Here is a 13638-nt window from a genome sequence, read left to right as displayed (position 1 = left end):
TCCGGATGACGCATGGAAGGCAGCAAATTGAAGTAAAGCTGTTGAAACTTTTAGGGGAAGCTATGCTTTATGTAAGTTTTTGTACAGCTTGTCTTCTTTTTTTCCAAAGGGGTTTCTCAACACCAAGGAAGGCAGTGCTCTGTTGGCTTTTCAGGGAACACAGTGGCCTTACTGTTCTGGTGACACAGCTTGAATTCAGTGACATCATTCAGGTTACATAGCTGCCTATTTTCTTTATTCCTGCTATTAAAGGCAAACTAAGCATGTGAACTAAAACTGTGGCACATCACTAATGTAAGCAGAAATACCTAAAGAATATACAAAAAAGAAAAAACAGCTAAACAAATCTTAGATGCATGTGCTTCGGTTTATTACACATACTTCAATAAAGCAACACTTGGGCCCAAGTTTGAGAATATTTTGTAGCTTAGGAATCTATACAATTATTTCTGCCCTATATAATGCAGTAGGCTGTTATGTACTGGTCAGCAAACGTTAGCTAATGAGTATGATTTTTCACAAGGGGACTTCTGATATTAAGCAGTAAGAAAAAAAATGAACAGGTAGTTTGTGGGTACAGTAAGTTCTTAGAAGTTTTCAGAGCACTTTTTGATTCATGCAGACAAAGACTTTCACCGCCTAAAGCTATGCCTATGTGTTGGTTTGGGGTTTTTTTTTGTGTGTGGTGTGATCAATCTTTTGAGTTGCACCAATTCCTAATTATGTAAGAATCTGCTTTGCCTGGCAGTTCTGTCCTACTGTGACTTTAAAAAGTATCAAATCAAAATTTTTTGAGCACTGCAAAGAATTCAGAATTTTTCTGCTTCTAATACTCAGCATCTGTCTAGAAAACACATCAATCATATAATCACAAACAACTGTTGCATTAGACTTTTAATCAGCCATGATTTTCAGAAGAGACAGAGAATGTTGGAAGGGATGATGGAAAGTTATTGCAGAGAAGGCCCTGTTTGAGAACTCCAGATTCAATCTGAGGGAGACAGAACTTCAGCAAGTGCTGTAAAAACTCTTTATGTATAACGTATTCTATGACGGACAGTATAGCTATCTGACAGAAATAGAAATAAAATACTCAGATATAATGCACATACAAGCAAAGGTATAAAGAGTACTCTGGGCAGGTATTTTCTTATTAAACGTAAGAGGTATGTATCACTACCTTGCACAGATTGCAAAGAATGAAGTTGTTGCCCAGCAGTTCATTTTGTCTTCAAGTTCCATAAATCCCATTAATGAGGGTTTATGAAGCCTTATTGGAGATACAACATATCCCTTTGCTTAGACAGTGTTGATGTCCAAAAATAGCCAATTTCTACTCTCAGTGATGTTAATGTGAATCTGCATTAGCTCTGTTGGATTCAGGACACATTACAGGGTAGCTCCTCACTCATTTTTAATAGAGCATGACAATTTGAAATAGTAATATGACTACCTCACGTTATCCATCTGCCATAAAAACACAAAATTGAAGAAAGGCTACTTCTACGATTGCTTTGTTTTTAAAAAAATCCCAACCCCCTGACATGCAGCTATTATAAAGAGCTTCAGAAAGTACAACTAGGGATATATCATATGATCTCTTTAAAACACTTCTGAGTCTGCAGGCTTGGGGCATCCTGAACACATCCACACTGGGAACACTGGGTGTGGTGTTTGCTCCACAGTCAGTCTGCATAAGCTCTTCCAGTCTTTGACTTGATCCTGAGTCATCTCCTGACCCCTGCCTGACTTACGTTACCTGCTGACCCCTTTATGCCCAGGAACAGGGATTGGGTGTCCTACCAGAACTCTCCTGGACTACCTGTGCCTGCAGCAGAGATGAACGTTGTAAAGGATGGTGCAACTACTGGGGAGCTATAGTCTCTTTATGAGGAATAAATCCTGGATCTAAGATCCTAGGGCAAAGAGTCAAAAGACATAACAGTGCTCAGCAAACGATATAAACTTCCTGGCAGTAACCAAAAGATTTTACTTCTGTCTAGGCACATGTACTTTTGCTTTCTCTGCTCACAGGCAGACAAGGGCTGTCCTTTGTTTTGGGCTGCTGAGGCTGCTAGAGAGGGCACGCTGCAGCCATTACTAACTCTGCCTTTTGCCTCCTCTTACAGCTGGTTATTCTTTCTGTGCCCCACAGCAGTGCAAGCTCAAAACACCATGAATAGGAAAGGCATTTGGTTTAAAGAAAGCTTTTGTGAGATGGGGAGGGAAGACATCCTAGGGCAGAAAATTACGTTATTCTGTCACACCATGAGTTGTGCACACATCTAAAAGAACAGCCACGGGAGCATGAGGTTCTGCAAGCCTGACACAAACACTCATGACAAGTGTTATCTAAAAAGTATATTAGAAGAAGGATTAGGACCCAAAAGATCTCTATTGTCTATCTAGCTGAGACAACATTAGCAAATTCGTTTTAAGGGGTCAGAGACACATATGTGGTGGGTTGACCCTGGCTGGAGGCCAGGTGCCCACCAAAGCTCCTCCATTACTCCCCTCCTCAGCTGGGCAGGGGAGAGAAAATAGAATGAAAGGCTTGTGGATCAAGACAAGGACAGGGAGGGATCATTCAGAAATTACAGGCACAGGGGAAAACAGAGTCAGCTTTGGGAAACTATTTTAATTTATTGCCAATGAAATCAGTAGGGTAACAAGAAACAAAACTAGATCTTAAAACACCTTCTTCTCAGGCTCAGTTTTGCTCCCCATTTCTCTACCGCCTCCCAGACTCCCCTCCCCCCAAGGGCACAGGGGACAGGGAATGGGGGGTTGTGGACAGTCCCTCACAAGTTGTCTCTGCTGCTCCTTCCTCCTCCGGGGAGGATCCTCACACTCTGCCCCTGTTACAGCATGGGGTCCCTCCCACAGGAGACAGTCCTCCAGGAACTTCTCCAATGCAAGTCCTTCCCACAGGCTGCAGTTCTTCACTAACTGCTCCAGTGTGGGTCCCTTCCATGGCATGCTGTCTTTCAGGAGCAGCCTGCTCCAGCCTGGGTCCCCCAAGGGGTCACCAGTCCTGCAGCAAACCTGCTCCAGCCTGGGCTCCTCTCTTCATGGGGCCACAGCTCCTGCCAGGAGCCTGTGCCAGCCTTGGCTTCCCAGGGGGTCACAGCTCCCTTGGGGCATCCCCCTTCTCCACCATGGGGTCCACCTCACTACCAAAACCTTGCCACACAAACCCAATACAACACAGTAGTTTGTAACTTCATTTCTTTTCCAAACTTCCACAGAAAACACCACAGATACAGATTGCAAGTGTTACTCAAATCCCTACTGAAACTTATTGTGCATTGCAAGCCATTATGTGAAAGACAAATGGAAAACTCGTGGGAATGGACATTTCCTCGTCCTTCAGAGGATTTTCACACAGGTCCTAAATAATACGCGTTTATGAAGTTTAAAACAGACACAATTTTAATTAATGCTATAAATCAGATTCATAAATCAATAAAACTTACAGAATGATGTGTGGAGTACAGAATGATAGTAAAAAGAACCAAAACCCCCAGAAAACCCAAAAAAAACACCAGCATACAAGCCTGATTGACATGGAGCTACATTACCTGATCTGCCCGTCTGGCCAGAGTTCTGTTACCAGCACCATTGATTTGCAGAGTGTCTTCTGGAAAAAGCACTGTAGATATTTCAGATGTGATCTGGGTACCTTCCATTTTTGAAGTGAGTGTCGCCATTTTCACTGGCCTTGATGCCCTGCTTTGTGAATGGTTCAGCACTTTATCAATGAAAATAATTCTTTAATGTTCAAGAAAATGTTCTTCAAAAATCAGTAGCATGAATCTCACATCTTTAGATGCCATAGGTGCGGTCAGGAGTGGGGCTGCCTGTTGAAAAGAAAGTAGCCAAGCTGAGCACCATTATAGCCTTTTCATAAAAGCATTGCCAATAATGTCAAGAGGTAAAATAGGCATCCTTGAACCATGTCTTAATGTTTGGCATCAAAAGTTCTACCTTTTCTCTTCAACCCTTACTTAAAATCCAGAGAGAACTTCCAGGTGAAGAGAACGAGAAGAAAAAAAGAGAGCAAACATGAAACGAATGTTTTACTAGCAAGATACCTAGAAGTTATTAAAAATGCATAAAGATCTGGTTTCCTTGATGTCACGTGCCTAGAAGTTCTACCACTGTAAATCATTGGCCACTAACTAAAAGGAGCAGGGTAGTAAAGTAGACTAGAAATCTTGAAAGTCATGCTTAATTCCCACTTCTGTTCTGCAAAGCCATCCCAGTAAAATATAAAAGTAATTTTCTCTGGCATTGATCAATCACATTCAGGTAATAAAATCCTATTACCTTGTTGGTGCCATTACAGTAAAAAAACCCGACCCATAAATTAAATAATGTAGAACTCAAAAAAAGAAAAATAATAAGAGAGTGTGGGTTGCTGCTTTTTTTTTTCCCAATGCAATTAAAATTATTCTAAAATATATAAAAAGAAAAGCAAACAGAGGAAGATAGGAATTGCCATACCAAAGCAGATTCAAGATCCACTGTCTAAGACAAAAGACTTGACATGGAAACCAAAAAAATTCTGCACTAGAAAAGTCTAAGATGATTCTCCTTTTCCTTAAATCACATCACTTGATCATCTGTCATGTCTGGAAGTCATTTATGTTTTCCCTGCTAATGGGTATTACTTGGCACTTGTATACCAGCTGATCTTCACTTCTCCTTACAGTCCCCTATTCCTCTTAAGTCTCCTTATTCAGCAAGAAATCAGAAATGCTTTTTTAGCTGTTAGAACTCACTAATAGTCACCTTGGAAATTTGTTACACCTGGGTTGCCAACAGTGTGAAACACATGTCTCTGACAGCCTCTTAATTTGGGTGTGTTCTCAAGAAAAGCGTGTTGCAACAGCTCGCTCCCTCTCCACAGTTAGTTCCTGCCTGCCCCCATTAATGGTACGAATCAGCACTCCTGTTAACATGTCTCCCCATTAGTTTTGCTTCTCAGAAAAATGTTTGGGTTTTTCTTAACACAGAATGTGTACAGCATATTTTTGCACAGACAAATGTGGGCATTATCTGTTATTTTCTGAGCTATCTAAATCTTACCATGCATTTCTTCAGAGATTGCAGGTTGAGGTCTTTAACCTCGGATTTTCATTCTATTAACTGAAGTGAAACACATGCAAATTTAATAAGTAGCTCTGAAAGCTGTAATTCCTATTCTTCACTCACTCTGCCAAACTACTGCAACATCTAGCCCTGAGTACTTTATAGCACAACAGCAGCTGCATGGCATATATAGCTGTACAGAAGTCTCACCTATGAAACACAGACTTTGCTGTATGATCAAGATATAAATGTGTAATGTGAAGGATATGGGCAAGGATTAGCCTGCCAGAGCAAATCCTCTTTACTGATCTCATCAGTTCTAGGTATGTGTATATAAAGCACTTTCTCTTATGCACATTTATGTCCTGCCTCCTCTTTGATTCCCATAAAAACAAGCCACATAACAATATTTTTATTCTAAAATGATTGTTCCCAATTACTGAATATAACTCCACAGTCTTTCAATGCTTTTTTATCTCACAATAAATTAACACTTTTTCAAAGTATTATATTCCTCACTTTCCAAATAGCCTTTGTGTCTTTTTTCCCAGAGTGACTTACCCAGAACCACATAGAAGGCTATGGCAGAGGGAGAAGTTAAGCCTCCACCAGTGTCCCCTGGTGAATATACACCTCTCTGGGTTAGTCTGATTTCCTCGATGCTGGTGTTACAGTGCCTGGCAATAAGGGGTCTGATCTAAGAGACCCCTATTAGATGAAAGGCTCACATTACCTGGAAAAGGTCTTAATATCATATTATGTTCCCAAATTCCTTTCTCCTGGAAGCTAATGCATGTGAGGTTGTGTGCTCAACTGTTACTTAGCTACTTAGACTTCAGAAATAAAATACAGACATACTGTTTGCCAAACATTCATTTAAAGGATTCTACTAAAGTAACATCTAATTAGTGTAGATTAGCGAGGGTATGGATCAATATTAGAAGAGATCTCTACTCTGATACATTTCTATGTGTTCCCACTTCTATTACCACTCTTAATATTTGTATGTGCATATGAGATGGGAAAGGGAGCTGCTTTAGTACAACTTAACCTTTTTTGCTGAATCCATAGAGGATGGCTTTTCAAGCAATCATGCTCAGACTCTTGCTTCTCTTGAAGCCATACCAAAAAGGAAAAGCATAGGAGCAAAACTATTTGTTTTAGATACAGCCTGTACAGGTTTCTTTGAGGCAGCTGATCTGTTAAAGCGAGTGATCTGGCACCCACTGAAGTCAGTACAGTTTTCTCAGCACTGATAGCACTCCCCTATTGCTACAAACAAACTTGCTCAGGTTCCAGGCACTACAGCCGCTCTGTCTTTGCAGTCAGCCCAGGCACATCTGTCCTGCCTCTCAGCCAGGTTCATTAATTCTGATGAGACTGCTGGAATAACATTGCTGCACTGTATCTGACTCATGGCTCCGAGCCCACTGGTTCAGCATTAGGGGAGGAGCTCCTGTGTATGACACCTTCACATGTCATACCCACATTTCACTGAACATACATTGTACTTAGACTCTTAATAACATTCAAGCTTTAGGCAGTTTGCCCTAGTTAAATGATAGATAAAAAGAAACTGCAAACTCATGTGTGACTCATCACTTCCAATAATTTCAGGTACATCCAGGAGGCCATGAAAGGTTTGGCACCTAGGACCACGTTTTCCTCATCCAAGGCAACAAAGATTAAATGAGACTCTGCTTTAATTATGCAGAAGAAGCAAAGTCTATTTGCTTTAGTAATACATCCTTGTTAGTTTTTTAATTTGGGGGTAAATGTTGGTGAAATTTAGTGCTCATAAAAATGAGAGATTAATCCTGGCCAGAACAAGGTTTGGTGCAAGTAAACTCCCACGTGTCTCTGTCAATGCACCTCAGTCAGGAGTGGCAGTGGAACAAGGCTGCTCTCCCAGAATTGGACCTCTTCTCAGGGGAGAGTGCCAAATCTGCTGAGAAGCTCCATGGTTTGCTTGATTGAAAATAGATTTCAAGCCCACCAGAACAGCACATTTAATTTCACTTCCCTGTTACTTAACTATGACACTGTAACAGGTACTTGTGTACCCTCCAGCTATGGTCAGGTAATTAATTGTCCCTATCCACAATTAAACCATGAAGTAGCAGAAGTTGTATCTGTGATGATTGCATGATTTTTTTATTATATGCCAATTTTTAATCTACTAGATTGAACCTTGATAAAACAGAAGCCACTTCTAAGAGCAAATTCATGTTGCCTATTGCTTTCAACTCTTACATGTACAAACAAATCCCAAGAAACAACTGATTCAGTGGAAAAGAGCATTGAAAAAGAAACAGGTGTAAGACTCTCAAAAAGTCAATAGGAATTTCCCACTTGCTGTGCTATTTGCATGCCTGTTTGCCAAGGAATCAAGGCTCACCACACAGAGTTTCCCCAATACATACTGCTGGCAAGGATCTTACCACTGAAGCAAATTAGCAGGAAAGCAGATTGCAGGTGGCTGAGGACCAATTGAACAGTGGACTCCAGGTAAAACTTAAAACAGTTTATTATTTGTACCTTTTTTATTCTTAAAGAAGCAGACTGTGAAAGTTAACACTGATTCCATCACACACATACTCTGTGCTGTTCTCTGCTTACAGCAGAATCCAAGAATCCAAGAACTGAATTGTTACAGGGTACAGCAGTGTGCAAAATGCACATTTTTATGTAGCATGTAAATGACCTCTGTTTTTCCTCTTGGTCTTGGCAAGAAGAAAGAGCTTATTACAGGAGGGGAAACTTTCTGCACAGAGGCAGTATTTGTGGGCATCGGTATCTCTGGTACTAGAGGGGGGAGGAAAAAGAATGTGATCTATTCATACTTGCTTCTCTTATTTAAGCCTCAACTTACTGCACAGCAAAACCATTGGAAAAAATCCCACCCATTTCAGCTGATACAGAACAGAGTCCTGGCTCAGAAGAATGGTGTGAGCATATTGACATCACTGGATGCTTTTAAGCAACATTGCAGAAGCAGTTTGTCCATGGAATTGCTTTCCCCACGCTCATAATGTGCTTTGTGGAACAAAAACCCACACTGGGAAAGCTCAGGGAAGGCTATAACTCAGGAAACTGCTTATGAATTTTCCTATTGGGTCAAAAATTTTGTTTTTTCAAGAGAATGTGAAATGCACTGGGCTTAAAAAGCTCTTGGCTTATATAACTGATGCCAAAGGGCAGCTTCTTCATTAGCCAAGACATAAAAGTAAAACGGCTGCTCCAAGGCCTTGAGGCAGCACAGTTTCTTGAGCTGTGCTTCATAACAGCTGCCCTCCAAAGTCTGGTTAACATCATCAAAGATGCTCTTTAACAGGGGACTTAGATGGCACGCTTACTGTCACAGCATCCCCTCTTTGGACAGAAAAGGACATCCTCAGTGTCCAGAGCTCTCCTTTCCAGTGCTGATCTCTGACACACTGGGATTGTTCTTTACCTCAAAGTAATCACAGCAGGAAAATTTGCTCTTTTCTTCTTTTTCCCATCTTCTTTTTTCCATAGTCCTTGATAAACAATGGATGCTTAGATATTTGTTATAACTTGTTCTGCTGGCCCTGCATCACTCAGCCCACTATGAGGATGCTGTCCTGATCCTTTGAGGATCAGGGGGCAGTCCTACAGAATCTGTATGCTTTGGTTTTAGATTTTATTAATTTGCGATAGAAATGATTAATGAATGTCACAATTTTTCCCTTAAATGCTGTTATAAAATGATATAATTGGCTACAAATCATTCATTGCTAAATCTACTGTGTCCTTTTCCAATTAAGAATTCCAATTTAGAATTAGCGGAAGAGTCAGACACCTGCATATATCTCGTGCAAAGAGCCCACTTCCCTGACATGCAGGCATATCCCATTTTAGCTTCTGGGCTGGGTTACTCGTGCTACCTTCTAACAGCCCCTTTCTACGTGCTCTCTGCCTGTGAGCCTCTTGGGAGGAGCCATCTGCACACAGCTGTAGTTGTTCAGAGCAGTTACCATCACACCGTCACTGGTTTGCGTTTGTGATATCTCTCAGCAGAGAGTGTCGGGTTGCAGCGGAAAGTACTGGCTGGGATGTCTACTGTAGATCAAGCTCTTGCCAAGGAAGCCTGAATAAACCTTATAAAAATATTCTCTCCTTCCTATTTATCGTTTTGAAGTTATAGCTATTTAATTTATCAAACTTGATTTATTGAAGTATTTACCTTGGATGCTGTTGCATTTGATGGCTTTGAACAAATAAATTATTAATATATAATGACAGTTGGATGAAAAAAAATGCAGCACCAGGAACTAAACTAAACAAGCTCTTGATTTATTTATATTTTTAGCTACAAGCAAAATCCTGAAGTTAAGTAATAGAGTGGTAGATGCAATTTAAAAATTGCAATGCAGAAAGGAACCAAAGAAAAGAAAATTCCATAAATAGAAGGAAAAACATACCCACCTGCTCCATCCACACACTCTGGAGGAGAAAAGGGAGAAGAGATTGAAATGAGTGTTGAATAGCATTCATTTGATGATTCCTAAGCATTTCTTTATAAAAAGAGGATGTGAGCATGTGGCCATCTCAGTTCAAGCTGCCTTACTCCTTCACCAAGAGTGCCTCCTGCTAGAACCTTCCTGTCATGCAGCTAGAACCACTACAACCTTCATGCCCTCTCTGTTTTGGCTTAATGAAGCTCCTCACCATAGAAGGCTGTGGAGTGTATGGACCAAAGACAACATATACAAGTACACAAAGCCTAGTCAATGGGTCCTGACATTCTTGAAGCCAATCCACATTCGTTTTGTCCGTTTGTATGCATGGCAAGCAGTTTAATTTGCAGGGCACTGCTATTGCTCCAGCAGTGAAAAAGACTTTTCCCACATGAAGAGGGCTGTTTCACACACGTTATCTGTTCATACATGCCTGCCACCTATGCATTAGACTAGAACCATGGCCTAGGCTTCAGAGTCTTCAAAATTCAAATGGCTAAGACCAAAAACTTACTGTAGCCAGGCTTAACCACCTGTTTGTACTGTAGCCTGCCATGAGTTGTGATGTTGTCTGGATATGTGATATCTGTGTAGACTAAGAACCTTTTCCTCCTTGTTTGGGCATAGGTGAGAAAAAAGGAGTAACTGGTATGTGAACTCTCACATCTGTTAAAACAAAAGGAGATATCTCTCTCAGAAAACAGCAGCAATTATATAGCACATTATATAGCTTTGTCCTTCAACAAGAGACCAGAACATGAAATGTGGTGCTTGTTATTCCATTGCTGTGCAGCAGTGCACAGTTCATAACTTCAAGTAGTACTGAATTAGGAGTTCGAATTTAGCAAGCTTGAAACTGTGATGCTCAAAAAACAGTCAGAAAAGAGTTCCTGCAATATGGAAATGTTGAGAACAAGGCATCTGGTTTGTGGTTATTTCTTTCCTATCTTGTCTAAGATGAACTTTCAAAATAAAACCTCAGCTGACAGGAGGATCCACATAGGATGCAGAAGATGCCGATGCAGCTCACAGAGTAGAAATGGGCCTTGAATGAAAATATACATGAGCATGCTATCTGTAAGTCAATGAACTCCTCTAACGTGCTTTTTCTCTCACCTCTGTGTAATCGACTCTTAACTCTAAATTCTGCACAGATCATCATAAACACATACTTGAAACTAACAAAGTTTCAAGTTTTAGTCTAAATATTCAGTTGGCACTCAGCCTGTGGCATTGATTTTACAAAGGTCAACGGTTTTCCTACCATCTGAACAGCAGTCTTCAGCAACGAATCATGGCATTAAGGTACGGAGCCCTGCCTAGACTTGCTGTGCCGGTCTACCTGCACCTGGCCGTGCTCGTGGCTGAGCGCGACTCACCACTGTGACTCCTTGGCCTCAGACCTGCTTTTGTGCTTGCCCTGCTGTCTGATGCTCGTTCCTCTCACCAGACCTGCTCCACTCACCGTATTTGAGCACTGTGGAACTGCGCTCCTCTGGGTGCCATCCCCCTCTGCCCGCCTTGTTTCATCCTCCACCTGGGATCCACTTCCTCGGCAGGGCAGCCGGCTCTGGCTGCTTCCTGGCACCCAGGATGGGGGGGAGAAGGGCAGGAAAGGGTTGGAGTAGGCACTGGAATGGGAGAGGGAGGCTGTGCAGAAAACAGCTCTTCAAAAGCCAGTGAAATGCTGAATGTCCCAGATAAGGAGAAAACCTAGAAAGTTCATAACAAATATTCAAACAAGTGTTCAGTAACTGAAGCAAGAGATGCAAAAGGCAAAGGCACAGGCTTCGGCTAATTGGCCGGTGGAGATGAGAAGAGGGCTGTCTGCTGAGGGAAGCTGCAAGCCTTGCCCAGCCACAGAAAGCATCTTTCCACAATGGCCAGAGTGGGGCAAGGAGTGATTTGATAGTGGACATGCCTCGCTCTCTTTGGAAGGAGACATAACTCTTTACAGAATAATTTATTAATGCCATTTAAGAAATTGAAATCCTATTCTGTGATAATTTTATTTATGCTAAATCAATACGTGAAGTCAGAATTTCATTTTATTGCTGAATAGAAATTATATTTAGAAAGGCGCATAGAAGAAGGAAACACAATGATACTGAACTATTCTAGTCTTGAAGTAGTTTCAATGACATCATGATATATTAAAAATAATATATTTAAATTTTTCAGAAAAGAGCAGGAGCAAAAGGAAGTACAGTGCTAAACTTAGAACAAGATATTGTTATTCTCAAAACGACATATTGACATTAGCAAAAAAGGATTAAAATGATTCATTATTTCTTCCTTAAAAAAAAAATAATCAAAACTGACGCTTTTTGGCAGGAACTCCATCTTTCAGTGGTAACTCAAGTGTCATTTTTTTTGCAGCTGAAGAACATGCACATTAACTTTTATTGCAACATCAGGTCAAATAATTTTTTAGTAGCCCCTGATGCCAGCACCGATTTAGTCTCAGTGCTGCTTTGCCTCCCCCAGCAAAAAAAATAAAAATTTAGCACAGGCCCACCACGTCATCTCTGTTTCTCTTATTTTTCTTTTTTTTTTTAAGCTGAGCAGCTGCCAAGTCAACAACTCTCAGATTTCTGGTTGGGAATGAGATCTCACACTTAAGGCTACGAATGACACACACACCCCCAAACTATAGCGGCTAAGTATGTGGACTTTGGCTAAAACACACGCACACTCTGAACTGGTGCTCACTCTTGGATAGACAGGATCTCTGCAGTTCTGTACAAACAAACGGCATTCATTAACCCAAATGGCTCGACATCACTGCAAGGGAGCAGGCTGGGTACATGGCAGTAGCACTCCGCAGATCAAAAGGCATCTGAAGGGTTTCAGCACAGCCTGGCGGGTAAGGTCTGAAAATACACCAGGTCCACCCTAAGGACTCTGGAGTAGTGATGGGTGTGACGTCTGGGTCTCAGTTAACTGCCAGGCAAGGTTAGGCTGTCATGAGGTTTCACCTCCAAATCCAAAAATTCGATACTGAGTGCTAAAGTTGCCCAAAGTAAACTTCCTTTTTATTTTTTCCTCTGTATATTAGTCACACTTACATTAGTACTGCCAGCCACGGTGGTGTGCAGCTGTGGGATTCAAGAGACAGCCCAGATGTAAATAATTACATGCATATTCCTCTGAAAAAAAAGGTTTATTATGTTAATTTCAAAAATTCAGTAACACTATGCATTGCTGATGCTAATAATCCTGAGTCTGAGGACATAACTAATAAAACCCTGTAATTAACTAAAGTTAAAACAATGAGACTAATATTTTACAGTAACTTGTACTATGTGTCCTTCCTAAATAATTAATTTTTTCCCTAGAGAGCTTTAGTTTGGATATCAGGAAAAAATTCTTCATGGGTAGTGAGGGTGGTGAGGCACTGGAACAGGTTGCCCAGAGAAGTTGTGGATGGCCACATCCTTGGAAGTGTTCAAGGCCAGGCTGGATGATGGCCAGTTCGTCACTGGTCTCCACTCAGAGACCACCACTCTCTGAGTGCAACCATCAAGCCAGATTTTTTCCACAGTGTGGTCCATCCGCCAAATCCACACCAATGCAATTTAGAGACAAGGATGATGACATGGACGGTATGGAACGCTTTGCACAAGTCCAGGTAGATGACATCAGTTGCCCATCGTTTAGCCACCAAAATCATGACCACATCGTAGAAGGCCACCAGATTCATCAGGCACGATCTGCCCTTGGTGAAGCCATGGTGGCTCTGACCAACCACCTCCTCATTCTCCATATGCCTCAGCATGGTTTCCAGGAGGATCTGCTCCATGATCTTGCCAGGCACAGAGGTGACACTGACTGGCCTGTAGTTTCCCAGGTTCTCTTTTTTTCCCTTTTTAAAGATGGGGGTTGTTTCCCCTTTTCCAGTCAGTGGGAACTTCACCAGGCTGCCATGACTTCTCAAATATGATGAGTAGAGGTTTCACCACCTCATCCACTTATTCTTTCAGGACCCGCAGATGTATTTCATCAGGTCCCATGGACTTGTGCTCCTTCGGATTCCTCAGGTGTTCCCGACCCTGATCCACAC

The sequence above is a fragment of the Eurypyga helias genome, unplaced genomic scaffold (assembly GCF_000690775.1).
Source record: "Eurypyga helias isolate BGI_N326 unplaced genomic scaffold, ASM69077v1 scaffold5410, whole genome shotgun sequence".
Classification (NCBI taxonomy): domain Eukaryota; kingdom Metazoa; phylum Chordata; class Aves; order Eurypygiformes; family Eurypygidae; genus Eurypyga; species Eurypyga helias.
This window is presented reverse-complemented; position numbering follows the sequence as displayed.